Here is a 14,793-nt window from a genome sequence, read left to right as displayed (position 1 = left end):
AATTCCACATATGAAATACCTATCTTTAAATGATATTAAAAATTTACAATGAACATGATAAGATAAGATAGGGTGCTCTGGCACCGAATGTGGCACTCCTTGCTCGGCTACACTGCAGACGGGTGGGGGGCGTCACATATATACATGATTGAATTTTTTTTTTGTTTGCATTTTTGATAAGTGCATAATTTATTAATTTTACTCCCATCACATTTAGTTTTTCTAGTGTGTTTTTATGCATAATTCAGTTGATTAAAGTATATTTATCATTTAGGCATATTTTTAGATAGTTGTTGGAATAATTGTGTTAAATAGAAAAATTTTCAGCATTTAACCTTTGTTGTATGTTTCAGGTGTTTCTAAAGTTGTGGGTCTCCAAATTGAGTTCTGTTAAATCCATTGAAAACTAAGATAGAGCACTTCAAATGATAAAGAGGGACCAAAGCCCAAATCAGTCTCCAAGGTTGACAAAATGAGCTATGGATCTATTGCAAAAGCCCATACTTAATGTGTCACGACTAGTTTCAGTATTTATTTTGCATCTGGACTTCTAGACGTCCAAATGAAGCAAGCCTAAGCCCAATTGAACCTGAAGAGCTACCTCTACAACTTCTATGAAGGGCTGGACGCGAGATGAAGCCATTTTAATTGTGAAAAACGGTAATGAAGTCATCACTATGGGCTGGACCATATGTCTGAACCAGCCCTAGTTTTTGGGCCATAACTTGGGCTGTAGACCTCAGATTTGGGCAAATGAGTACCCGTTAGAAAGCTAAGAAATATGGCTACAACTTTCCTAAAGAGGGCAGAGCCAGATTCGGAAAGGAAGTCATTGAAAATTGGCCTTAATTTCAGAGACGTGAATGCAGGCTGAAAATCTGTCTTTTGAATTTCAAAACTTTTCCTAGTTTAGTTCCTATCTTTGGGATTAGGTTTTTTATTATAAATATGTCTTTGGGCAGTAGCTAAAACACATCCAATTTAGACCTTCGTTCTCCATTCCTTTTTTTTTTTTTAGATTTCTTCTTTATTTTTCTTTATTTTTCTATAAGCCATGAACATGAGTGGCTAAGTTTTTAATTCAGTTCAAGGGATTCAAGTTCTTTTGCTTGATTTGTAAGACCAGGTTCTTAATTTAATTTATACCTTTTTGAATATCTATTATTTTCCGATTTCATTTTCTTTGATCTATTGAATGATTTGTTAAAAAGGCCTATTAGTTAATTGTTTGATGTGGTCAATTTCTAGTTCATCTTCATAATCCGTAATTATTGTGCAAGACTGAACATGAGTAGCAATTAGGTTTTATTGATTATGATCCCAGTTTTCGATAATAACCTAAGGAAACAATAGGGTGAATTAAATGATTTATGCTTCATAAATTGTTGTTTAGCTTAACTACTTCCTATTCTTAAAGTAGTTATTAATTTGATGAGGATTGCTTAATACCAATTCAGTTAATAATTAGAATCAACAAGATTGCTGGGCTCGAATTGATGAGTATAGGAAAGTTAGGAGTTTACATCGCTGTTTGGTAAATCTACGTTAAGTATTCAATAAGAGATGATTGTATTTCTTTTGTATATGATCGAATCAATGCATTGGAATGCGAATTACTTTGGACTGAAGTTTGTTTAATTTGAGTTTTTCTTATTTAATTTTAGATCTTAATTTTTGATTTTTGATTTCTTCTTTGGATTGCGAATTACCCCCCCCCCCCAACCTTTGTTTCTTTTTCCATTACACAAGTGCACGAAATTTAATAATTCAGTATCTAGGGTTCAACCTGGATTTACCACTTACTGCAGAAAATATTTCACAACTGGTAATTTCAGTTAATTAAATTTCTGGTAGATTCGACAGCCATCAAGAATTTTGGCGCCATTGCCAGGGATTGAAATTTATTAGATTTTGTGTTTTTTTTTTTGTTAGGGTATTTTGTTATTAATTTTGTCTGTGAAGTGTTGCTATTTTTAGGTTTTTGAAAAAAATTACGGTGTTACTATTCATCGATAGATTTTTTGTTGAATTTGGAGGGCGACCCATACCCATTTTGAAGGAAACGACGCTCTGATGAAGACCAATGAATAAAGTTCATTGACCCCATCCTCTTGAGGCCAAATTCGATTGTTTTCTAAGTTTTTGAGGCATTTTTCTGTTTCTACTTTGATTTTTTTTTTTTTTGTTTATGACAAGAACTTCTCAATCTGGTGAGTTGATCTTTGATCCAGAAGTAGAAAAAATAGCTAAACAGTTGAGAAAATTGGCTAAGCAGATTCCGAGCACATCTGAAGGAGTCCAATCTCCAAAGGAATTAAGTTCAGATTCAGATTCAGATTCAAATTTAAAAAATGAAACCATGGCTGCTAGGACTTTGAAAGAGTTGGCTACTCCTGATCTAAACCAACAGCCTTTGTGTATTCAATACCCTGCTTTAAATGTTACTTTTGAGTTGAAATCTGGACTAATCCATTTGTTGCCTAAGTTTCATGGTCTTGCAGACGAGGATCCACATAAGCATTTAAAAGAATTTCATATTGTGTGTTCCAGCATGAAACCTCAAGGAGTTTCAGAGGATCAAATCAAGCTTTAAGCTTTTCCCTTATCACTGGAAGGCACAACTAAAGATTGGTTTTATTACCTTCCTTCTGGATCCGTCAACTCATGGAATGGGATGAAGCAAATATTTTTGGAGAAGTATTTTCCTGTTTCCCGTGCTACCAACATAAGAAAAGAAATTTGTGGCATCCGACAGTACAATAGAGAGAGTTTGTATGAATATTGGGAGAGATTTAAGAAGCTGTGTGCAAGCTGTCCCCATCATCAAATAAGTGAGCAGCTTTTGATTCAGTATTTCTATGAGGGACTTCTACCAATGGACTGCAGTATGATAGATGGTACTAGTAGAGGAGCTTTGGTTAACAAGACACCAGAAGAGGCAAGGAGGCTGATTGCTAACATGGCAGCAAATTCTCAGCAGTTTGCAATGAGAATGGATCACACACCTAAGAAGGTTAATGAGGTAAGTGCATCTAACCTTGAGAAACAGATTTCTGATTTAACTTCTTTGGTGAGGCAATTGGCTGTAGGAAAAATGCAAACTATTAAGGTATGTGGGATTTGTTTAGGTTTGGGTCATGCTACTGACATGTGTCTTGCATTACAAGAGGATAAATTAATGCAACATGTTAATGCAGTAGGAAATTATGGACAGCCACAACGCTGGTATGATCCCTATTCGAATACTTATAATCCAGGATGGCGAGATCATCCCAATCTGAGTTATGAGGATCAACTAGTGGAAAACTGATACCATCAGTAGAGACCACAAGTGAATCAACCACCTCCGCCTCCCTCAAATCAAGGTATGTCACTTGCTGAAATTGTTAAGGCTTTGGCTAACAATACACAATAGTTCCAACAGGAGACCAGAAATTGCATTCAAAATATAGAGAGGCAGATTGGTCAATTAGCTTCATCTGTGAGTAAGCTGGAAGCTCAAGGTTCTGGAAGGCTTCCATCACAAACAGTCATGAATCTTAGAGAAAATGCAAGTGCGATACTGTTACGGAGTGGGAAAGAAGTTGATAATTAGACTCCATATGAGCCAATAAAAAAGAATAAGCAAGGAGCAAAAGAGTCTGAAGTTCCTGAAGTTGAGGTAAATACTAAACCTAAACTGAATAAGGTTAATAATTCTATTCTTCCTCCATTCCCATGCAGGTTGGCTAAAAATAAGAAAGAAAAACAAGAGAAAGAAATTTTGAAGACTTTCAAGAAGGTGGAGGTGAATATACCTTTAGTTGATGCAATTAAACAAATTCTCAGGTATGCTAAATTCCTTAAGGAGTTATGCACTACAAAGCGCAAGTTGAGGAATAATGAGAAGATTACTGTGGGGGAAAATATGTCAGCATTAATTTAGCGAAAAATACCCCCTAAGTGTAAGGATCCTGGTTCATTTTATATTCCCTGCAGAATAGGTGATTCTAAATTTGACTATGCAATGGCTGATTTAGGAGCATCTGTTAATATTATGTCAAATTCAATTTTTCAAACTTTAAATTTGGGTCCTTTGAAAGAAACCAGTGTCATTATTCAGTTAGTTGATCATTCTAATGCTTACCCATTGGGAGTAGTTGAAGATGTGTTGGTGCAGGTTGGAGAATTAATTTTTCCTACAGATTTTTACATTTTGGATATGGAGGATAGCATTCCCACATCAAAGTCAGCTTTGATTTTGTTTGGAAGACCTTTCCTAAAAACCACCAAGACAAAAATTGATGCGGATGAGGGTACCTTAACTATGGAGTTTGATGGAGAGACTATCAAATTTAATATCTTTGATGCCATGAAGTATCCTGTTGATAATCATTATGTCTTTTTTATTAATGTTGTTGATACATTTGTGCAGGATAATTTTGAGTTAAGCATGGAGGATGAGTTAGAAAGAAAATCACATTTGCATGAATTAGAGGAAATTCGCCTTAAGGCTTATGAAAATTCTAGGGTCTGTAAAGAAAAGACAAAGGCATTCCATGACAAAATAAGGAGGGAGTTTGTGATTGGGCAAAAAGTTTTATTGTACAATTCCAGATTGAGGCCGATGCTTAGTAAGTTGCGTTCCCATTGGATTGGACCCTTTGTTGTTACTAATGTATTTCCTTATGGTGCAGTTGAAATTCAAAGTTTAGGAACTAACAAAGTGTTCAAGGTCAACGCTCATGAACTCAAGCCATTTTATGAGGGGTTTCAGGAGCATTCAGTGGATTAAGGAGCTTTGCCATATCGAGCTAAGGACGATAAACAAAAGCGCTTCTTGGGAGGCAACCCATGGGTGGCTTGTTAGCCACAATCAGATTTGTTTTCTTTCCCTTATCTTATTTTATTTCTTTTCTTTTGCATTTGGGCTTTACATTGGGACAATCTAAGTTTTGAGTGTGGAGGAGAAAGAAATTTATTGCTTTAATTTAAAAAAAATATTTGTTATTATAATCTTAATTCATGATTTTATATTAACTCTTGGAGAGAAGTGCTTTGTCCTTGAAATGACTTTTCTATTTTAGATTAAATTTTGAGTTTTTAAGCAAGGTAATAGTAACTTTAATGATGGATTTTCCCTCTTCTCCATACCATAAAGTAATTTATTTTTCATGCATAAATCATTTAGGCTTGATTTAATGGTGAAATGATTAGTTATGTGTACTTTAAACTAGTATCATGCATATTTCAGAACTTTGTTTAATCTATTAGGGCACTTTATAATATGTAGATGCATAATTGGGGGAAATAAAATGTTGAACTTGAAAATTGCTTCGCTATTTTAGTTAAGCAAACTAACCAGGGGTCTTCATGAACCCCATGTCGATTCTCAGGCCAAAAGCTAGTTAGGATATGAGCAAGGTACTTTTCTGAAGGTGACGGTTGAAATAAAAAAAAAAAAGTAACTGTGACAAGAGAGAAGTACCAATTTCAAATATAAAAAAAAAAGAGGGAGGGGGGGGGGGGGGGCGCATTTATATCTCCCCTAAGATTTGCAAAGAGCTGTAATTATTGTGTCTTGATAAATTAGCCTTGTGTTTTGGTATGTATTGACTTAAAATTTTATGAAACTTTAATTGTGTGAGCTTAATTGATTTCAAGCCTTTTGTTTTATGTTGGAAAAATTGTTGATATATTGGTATGGTGTTGATAGAATTTGTTGTGATGGTTATTACCTTACTTGTCTCTTCTTTCAAACTTTTAATCTATTGTTAGAGAATATTGTGATAGGGTGAAGTTAAGGAACTTCTAAGTGGAGTTGATTGAGAGTTTAAGTCATGCTTGAGGACAAGCATGGAATAGGTGTGGGCGAATTTGATAAGTGCATAATTTATTAATTTTACTCCTATCACATTTAGTATTTCTAGTGTGTTTTTATGCATAATTCAGTTGATTAAAGTATATTTATTATTTAGACATACTTTTAGATAGTTGTTGGAATAATTGTGTTAAATGGAGAAATTATCAGCATTTGACATTTGCTATATTTTTCAGGTATTTCTAAAGTTGTGGGTCTCCAAATTGAGTGCTGTTTAATCCATTGAAAAGCTAAGATAGAGCACTTCAAATGATAAAGAAGGACCAAAGCCCGAATCAGTCTCCAAGGTTGACAAAATGAGTTATGGATCTATTGCAAAAGCCCATAGTTGATGTGTCACGACTAGTTTCAGTATTTATTTTGTATATGGAGTTCCAGACGTCCAAATGAAGCAAGCCCAAGACCAATTGAACCTTAAGAGCTACCTCTACAACTTCTATGAAGGGCTGGACGCGAGATGAGGCCATTTTAATTGTGAAAAATGGCAATGAAGTTGTCACTATGGGTTGGGCCATTTGTCTAAACTAGTCCTAGTTTTTGGGCCATAACTTGGGCTATAGAACTCAGATTTGGGCAAATGAGTACCCGTTAGAAAGCTAAGAAATAGAGCTACAACTTTCCTGAAGAGGGCAGAGCCAGATTTGGAAAGGAAGTCACTGAAAATTGGCCTTGATTTCAGAGACGTTAATGCAGGCTGAAAATCTATCTTTTGAATTTCAGAACTTTTCCTAGTTTGGTTCCTATATTTGGGAATAAGTTTTTTTATTATAAATATGTCTTTGGGCAGCAGCTAAAACACATCCAATTTAGACCTTCATTCTCCATTCTTTTTTTTTTTAGATTTCTTCTTTATTTTTCTTTATTTTTCAGTAAGCCATGAACATGAGTGGCTAAGTTTTTAATTCAGTTCAAGGGATTTAAGTTCTTTTGCTTGATTTGTGAGACCAGGTTCTGTAACACCCTCCCGGTAACTACTCCGTACATCCTACTGTTCCGGTGACCGGTGTCGGTCCGGACAGCTAGAATGTCCGGAAAAATATTTAAATTAAAGTCAGGAACCATAATTAACTCAAATATTAATAAGAAAAATTTAGTAAAAATTTTAGGAATAAAATACAATCGAGTTAAACGAGCCGGTGCCCAAGCGATGGGTAACCAGAGGGAAGTTGCGATTCTCGCAACGAGGAGCCCTAGACCCGGGGAAAAAATTATAAAATAATTTTTGAGACTCCAGAGAAGGGTTATTGAGGTTTCCATGGCATTAGAATTCCAAGAAAATACTTAGAAAAAATTTTCAATCGGTACAGACAATTTTGACCCGTTAAGCCAAACGGAGGGCATTTTGGTCATTTCGCCTTCAGAGGTGATTTTTGGCCGACTTGTCCAGTTGAGTAAATAATTAATATGACATAAAATATGAATAAACATTACTAGAAATTAAATTGAAATTGAGTAGTGGAGGAAAGAAAAGAAATTGAGTAGTGGAGGAAAGAAAAGAAATTGAGTAGTGGAGGAAAGAAAAGAAATTGAGGAAAAAGGGCTATTTATGATATCATGGTGATGTCATTTATAATTACCAACCAATCACAATTAAGCCCTTATTTGACTAACTAATAAAGAGACAAATTGAAGACTAAATTCATCAAAGATCCAGCAGCCATCTCCTTCCCCAAAACTAGCCAAAAACGTAGAGAGAGAAAAGAGAGGGTTTCCACCATAGTTCAAGCTTCCAAGCTTTGAAACCTTGCTTATCTTGCACCAAAAACCCTAAATCCCTTCAATAAAAATTACCCCCACACCTTGTTGGAGTGTTTGGCAGCCAAGAAAAGCCAAGAAAGTGAAGGAATTTCTTGGGAAAAATCTGCCCTAATCAAGGTTAGTGCATTAGACACTTAAAACTTCTTATTTTCATGAATTGTAACTTGTATTGAGTGAGAATTGCAACAAAAATGAACAAGAATTATGTGTATATATACTATAAATTTTTGGCAGCCCTTGTGAAGGAATTATTTTGATTGTTTTGATGGACTTAAGGTGGGCTATAGACCAAGTTTAAACCATGTGTGCATGTGATTGTTGAAGGAGCTAGTATTTAAGGTGTTGTGAAAACCTATAATGGAACTAGGGTTTTGAAGAGTGAAAAATTGACTTGGCTTAGGAAATTGTTAGAGCACATTTTAATGGTCAATTAGTGACCATTTTAGGTATGTTGACCATAAAATGGACTGAAAAATAGGATTGCAAAGAGAAGGAGTAAGCTGCCCTAGGACAGCAGCATAGGGACTGAAAATTCAGTCCCTTTGCACTGCCATAACTTGGGCTGTGTTAGTCCAATCGGTGTTTGGCCAATTGGACATGAAACTAGGCTTATAATGGCACATTTTTGCTGAAGAAACCATGCCCAAAAGACCAAAGCAAGAGGACCAAAACTTGGCCCCAATCCGGATACCCTGCAGCTGGTTCTGCAGAATTGACCAAATGAATAGTAACTGTTCATTTAGCCATAACTCACTGTAGATTTGGTCAATTGACCTGAAATTTTTACAGCAACAAGTTAAGACATAGACAAACAACTTTCATGAAGGAACCTACCCCAAATTATGGCCAGAACCTAACCCAAATGGCTATGGCAGTCACTGTTCATGCTACTGTAGATATGGTATTTTCTGCAGAATGCAAATCCGGCCAGCCTGGGTTTTTGGGCCATATCTGGAGCTACAGAACTCCAAATGGAGTGATTCAAAAAAGGAAATTCAACTAGACAAAATAAGGAACAACTTTCATGTTTTACATTTCTTCAAATTTCCACAGTAACAGTGTCTAATGGAACAGTGAAGTTGACTCACCAAAACTGAAATTTCTGCTTGTGTTGAGTTACACTTTGGAATGGTATTAACACTTAATGCCAACAAGTTTTAAACACCAAATGTGGTATGTTGGGGATGCCAAAGTCAATGTACACATTTTTATTCTAAAAGTCAACATTTTTGGTTGACCAATGATGAATAGTGACACCAAAAACTTGAAATTCACAAATTGAAGAATTTAAAAGTTTCAAATGCCCTAGTATACCTAACAAGATTGGTTTGGATAGTTTGGCATGCCACTAGGGTTCGATTAGCGATCGCACATGGCGATATGCCATTCAGCGATTTCATGGCTTTTAGCCATTCGACTTTGTATTGAGCTTTGGCCTTGTGCTCGATATATTCTGACTTGTTAGCCGCTCATTGCACACCGGGAGATGCATATGTGACCGATGGTGTGACGGCCCGAGGTACTTGATACCCGGTGCGGTTACGTTATCCAGTCCAGTCGTCTAGTGTAGGTTACTTGGGGCAACCAAATGAATAAAAGTGGACAAAGTAAATAATATACAAATACCAAGCAAATGAAAAATATACATTCACTACACATTTAAATTCTTACTATTTTCTTTTATTATATTATTGCACCACTAAGCATTATTGCTTAGCGCGTTGCTTTTGCCACGCGTAGGTACTGGAGATACCGATCGTGAGCCCAGTAGACCACAGACTGGGTGAGTCCATCCGGCAGTTCTGCTCAGTGTCCGTGTCACCTCACTACCTGCAGTGCATCGGTAGGGCACTAGGTGTCATTTTGTCATTTTGTAATTAAATTTTTATTTTCTCATATGTATTTGGGATTATGTAATGTATTTTGAGGTTCATGTAAATAATAAAGATTTATGGTTATGTATGGAAGTGATTTGATCTTTTCATTGTTATTTATATATATGAGAACCCTGAGAAATGGATGTTTGAGAAATATTGTTGAGTTTTTGATATTGAGACTCTGTTGATGAATTGAAGTTGGGTTTGATTGAAAATTATTTGGAAGTGTTTTCACAGGTTCCGAAGAACGGTTTTCTCCATTTTTAGCCGGTACTCCGCCGGATTTTCTTTAAAATTTTCGGAACCTTAAATGAATAATACTTTTGATAAATGGCTTAAATAAATTGTATTTCATAAATTATATGCAAAAGCATGATATAAATTAATTGAGGAATATTAGAGTGTGCCGGTACACCGTGTGGCATTACTTACTCGGGTATACTGTACACGGGTAAGGGGTGTCACATTTAGTGGTATCAGAGCACGGTTTAGGCGTTTCTGGTCCTAGATTGAGTCCATACCATGCATTGCATTTGTAAGAGTCGAGGTGACACTAACGCAGATCTGTTTATCTTTCTTATTTTGAATAGGATATGGATCCTTCATCTCAGAGAGCCGTTGAGGAGGAAGTGGAGAGTCATGCTCCACCTGCAGCAGCTGAGACTGGGGGCATGAGAGAATCTGCTCCGCCAGCTCAAGCAGAGCCTGCTCAGCCTCCACAGGCCATGTTCCAACAAATGGCCGACTTCTTCAGACAAATGGCCGGGGTAATGCCAGCACCACCACCACCACCAGCTCCACAGCAGAAATCACACTTGGAAAGGCTAAGAAAGTTTGGGGCAGTGGATTTCTATGGCAAGAGAGAAGATGACTCCGTGGCAGCCGAGAATTGGTTGAACAGAACAGGTAGAGTCCTAAAACAACTCCACTGTACTCCAGAGCAAAACCTGGAGGCCGCCATATCCCTGCTGCAAGACGATGCATATGAGTGGTGGGACACTGTGTCCAGTGAAGTGCAGCCCGAAGCTGTAACTTGGGACTTCTTCCTCTCCGAATTCAAGAAGAAATATGTGGGTACTGTATACCTGGAAGAGAGAAGAAGAGAGTTCATTAATCTGAGGCAGAGGCAGTTGACAGTGGCCGAATATGAGAAGGAATTTGTTCGATTAAGCTGCTACGGAAGGGAGATAGTCCCTAATGAAGCTGAAAGGTGCAAGAGATTTGAAGAGGGATTGAATGACAATATTAAGATACAGCTCACTGCCTTGGGAATCACAGAATTTAGCAAACTAGTGGAAGCGGCAATAAGGGTTGAAAAAGTGAGAATCAGTGAGCAGACCAGAAGGGAGAGACAGCAGAAGAGGGGACCCGGTCAGTCTAGCTCAGCTCCTGCATTTGGGAAGAAGTTCAAGGGTCCTCCTGCACAGAGTTCAGCTCAGCCACATGGTCAGGGTCACCTCGGGGCCTGTGCCACGATTCACCCCTAGGAGAGGTCACCACACCATCGGTGGGCGCTCTCCAGGGATGGGGTTCAGGGGACCAGCCCCAACATCTTCTGCATGTCCACACTGTCAGAAATGGCATAAGGGGGAGTGTTGGAGAGTGACTGGTGCCTGCTTGAGGTGTGGGTCAACAGAGCATCAGTTGAAGAACTGTCCACGCAGAACTACTACAGCTGCTCCAACCCAAGCGCATGCACCGCTCTGTACTCACCAAGGGGTAGAAGGTCCGTAAATCTGCCGTGGGACCATCTCGAGGCCTACATCCGAGCCACAGAGAGGCCGATAATGCACCACCTACCAAAAATTATGCCCCGAGAGCTCGGGAGGAGCAAGATGCCCTGCACGTCATCGTGGGCGTTCTCCCTCTACATTACACCTGTGCATGCATTGGTGGATCCAGGATCCACTCATTCATACATCTGTATCAACTTACCCGTAAAAAGGGGGATACTAGTAGGGGAGAGTGACCAAGATATTCTGGTCACTAATCCATTGGGTCACAGTGTAGTGGTGAACAAGGTATACAAGGGGTGCCCGTTAAGGATTCAGGGGTATGAATTCTTGGCAGACCTAATTGAGTTGCCCTTCCATGAGTTTGACGTGATATTGGGAATGGACTGGTTGTCACGTCATCAGGCAATAGTTGATTGCAAATTGAAGAGAATTTCTCTAAAAACTTCAGAGGGTAATGAGATCACAGTTGTGGGGGAAAGGACAGATTTCTTGTCCAATGTCATCTCAGCCACAGTTGCAAGAAGAATGATGAGAAAATGCTGTGAAGCCTACCTAGCACATGTGGTGGATACTAGGCAGGCTAAGCCAAACTTGAGTGACATACCCACAGTGAGAGACTTCCCAGAAGTATTTCCTGAAGAGTTGCCTGGTTTGCCACCAGAAAGGGAAGTCGAATTTGCTATTGAGACACTGCCGGGTACAGCACCCATTTCCATTGCTCCTTATAGGATGGCACCCACTGAATTGAGGGAGTTGAAAACTCAGTTGCAAGAGTTGCTTGATAAGGGGTTCATACGCCCCAGTGTGTCACCATGGGGAGCTCCAGGTCTTGTTGTGAAAAAGAAGGATGGGACTTTGAGGCTATGCATCGATTCTGTGATTGAATAAAGTGACTGTGAAGAACAAATATCCGTTGCCTAGAATTGATGATCTGTTTGATCAGTTGAAGGGAGCAGAAGTATTTTCTAAGATTGATCTCAGATCAGGGTATCATCAGCTGAGGGTAAAGGATGTAGATGTGCCCAAGACTACATTCAGGACCCGATATGGGCATTATGAGTTCCTAGTGATGCCCTTTGGCCTAACAAAAGCACCAGCGGCATTTATGGACCTTATGAACCGTATCTTCCATCCATACCTGGATCGGTTCGTAGTGGTCTTTATTGATGATATTCTGGTGTACTCCAAGACCAAGGAAGAACATGATGAACATTTGAGGATTGTTCTGCAAACCCTGTGGGAAAAGAAGCTGTATGCTAAGTTGTCCAAGTGTGACTTTTGGCTGAATGAGATTGCATTCCTTGGACACATAGTGTCAGCTGATGGGATTAGGGTGGATCCCAAGAAAATAGAAGCAGTGATGGAATGGAAGCCTCCCAGGAATACAACTGAGGTCAGAAGCTTCTTGGGGCTAGTTGGGTATTACAGAAGATTTGTGAAAGGATTTTCCTTAATAGCTGCTCCAATGACCAAGTTATTACACAAGAATGTCAGATTTGACTGGAATGACAAGTGTCAGACCAGTTTTGAGAGGTTGAAGGCTATGTTGACAGAGGCACGCGTATTAACACAGCCAGTGTCAGGAAAGGACTTCGTGGTCTATAGTGATGCCTCTCATAATGGGTTAGGGTGTGTATTGATGCAAGAGGGGAAGGTGGTCACCTATGCTTCCAGGCAGTTAAGGCCACATGAACAGAACTACCCTACCCATGATCTAGAGCTTGCAGCAATTATCTTCGCACTGAAGATATGGAGGCATTACTTGTATGGTGAAAAGTGCTACATTTACACAGACCACAAGAGTCTAAAATATTTGCCAACTCAGAGGGAGCTCAACCTTAGACAGAGGCGATGGATTGAGTTCCTGAAGGACTATGATTGTGTGATTGACTATCATCCTGGGAAGGCAAATGTAGTTGCTGATGCTTTGAGCAGAAAGTCCATCACAGCTTTGAGATCATTGAATACCCGTCTAACTTTGATTTGAGATGGAACTATTTTGGCTGAGTTGCAAGTGAGGCCAAACCTGCTACAACAGATTTTGGATGGGCAAAAGGCAGATGAGAAGCTAAGGGCTGTTATGAGCAAAATCTCAGAAGAAAAAGCAACTGACTATGAGGTGAAAGCAGATGGGTGTCTGTATCACAAGGGAAGACTGTGTGTACCAGATAATGGGGAATTGAAGACCAGTATTCTAAAAGAGGCACACACCAGTGTGTATGCTATGCACCCAGGAAGTACAAAGATGTATCATGATCTGAAGCTTCAGTATTGGTGGCCTGGTATGAAGAAGGACATAGCTGACTATGTGACTAAATGCTTGACATGTCAGCAAGTCAAGGCAGAACATCAAGTTCCATCGGGTTTGCTACAGCCTATACGCATACCTGAATGGAAATGGGATCGGGTCACCATGGATTTTGTAAGTGGTCTACCTCTCACCCGGAAGAAACATGATGCAGCATGGGTGATAGTTGATAGATTGACGAAGTCAGCACACTTTCTGCCAGTTAGGACTGACTACTCACTGGAGAAGTTAGCAGAATTGTATATCAGTGAGATAGTTAGACTGCATGGAATTCCACTTTCCATCATATCTGATCGAGACCCAAGGTTTACATCGAGATTCTGGAAGAAGTTGCATGAATCCTTGGGTACACAACTCCATTTCAGCACAGCTTTCCATCCTCAGATGGATGGGCAATCCGAAAGAGTAATCCAGGTAAACAATTGAACCAATTGAATTAGTACAAATATTGAACTAAAAATGATAACAATAATATGAAATATATGTCAGGTCCTTGAGGATATCTTTGAGGAGTTGTGTCTTTGAGTTTGAGGTAAGTTGGGATAGATACCTCCCACGCGGAATTTGCATACAACAATAGCTACCAAGCTAGTATCCAAATGGCCCGTATGAAGCATTGTATGGGAGAAAATGTAGAACTCGAGGTCTTTGGACTGAATTGGCGAAGACAAACGGTAGGCGGACACGTGAAACAGTGAGGAGAAGGTATAATCAATCAAAGCCAACTTAAAGGTTGCCTCGCATGCATGTAAGTCTTATGCCGACCTGAAGAGAAAAGAAATAGAATATGGGGTTGGCGACAAAGTGTTCCTCAAGGTGTCACCATGGAAGAAAGTATTGAGGTTTGGAAGGAAAGGTAAGTTAAGCCCTAGGTTCATTGGCCCATATGAAGTCATTGAACGTGTGGGTCCAGTAGCCTATAGGCTAGCTTTACCACCAGAGCTGGACAAGATCCACAATGTGTTCCACGTGTCTATGCTCAGAAGATACCGCTCAGATCCTTCGCATGTCATCTCCAGAGAAGAAATTGAAATACAACCGAATTTGACATATGAAGAAGAACCTCTACGGATCCTAGCTTGGGAAGTAAAAGAATTGAGGAACAAGCAGATTCCATTGGTGAAAGTGCTTTGGAGGCACCACAACACCGAGGAGGCAACTTGGGAAAGTGAAGAGACGATGAGACAACAGTTCCCTCAACTGTTTGCATCAGGTAAATTTCGAGGACGAAGTTTAAATTAGAGGGGAAGAGTT

General features: G+C 39.1%; 1 non-coding gene across 1 annotated transcript; it reads right to left on the bottom strand.

The window, feature by feature from the left end:
- Positions 1-2,722: 2,722 nt before the first annotated feature.
- On the bottom strand, positions 2,723-2,829 carry LOC131176784 (small nucleolar RNA R71). Its single transcript, XR_009146681.1, has one exon. It is a non-coding gene; the product is annotated as a small nucleolar RNA R71 (small nucleolar RNA).
- Positions 2,830-14,793: the final 11,964 nt, after the last annotated feature.

The sequence above is a fragment of the Hevea brasiliensis genome, unplaced genomic scaffold (genome assembly GCF_030052815.1).
Source record: "Hevea brasiliensis isolate MT/VB/25A 57/8 unplaced genomic scaffold, ASM3005281v1 Scaf24, whole genome shotgun sequence".
In the NCBI taxonomy this organism is placed as follows: Eukaryota; Viridiplantae; Streptophyta; class Magnoliopsida; order Malpighiales; family Euphorbiaceae; genus Hevea; species Hevea brasiliensis.
Note: the sequence above shows the minus strand (reverse complement) of the source record. Positions and strands in the feature narration are given on the sequence as shown.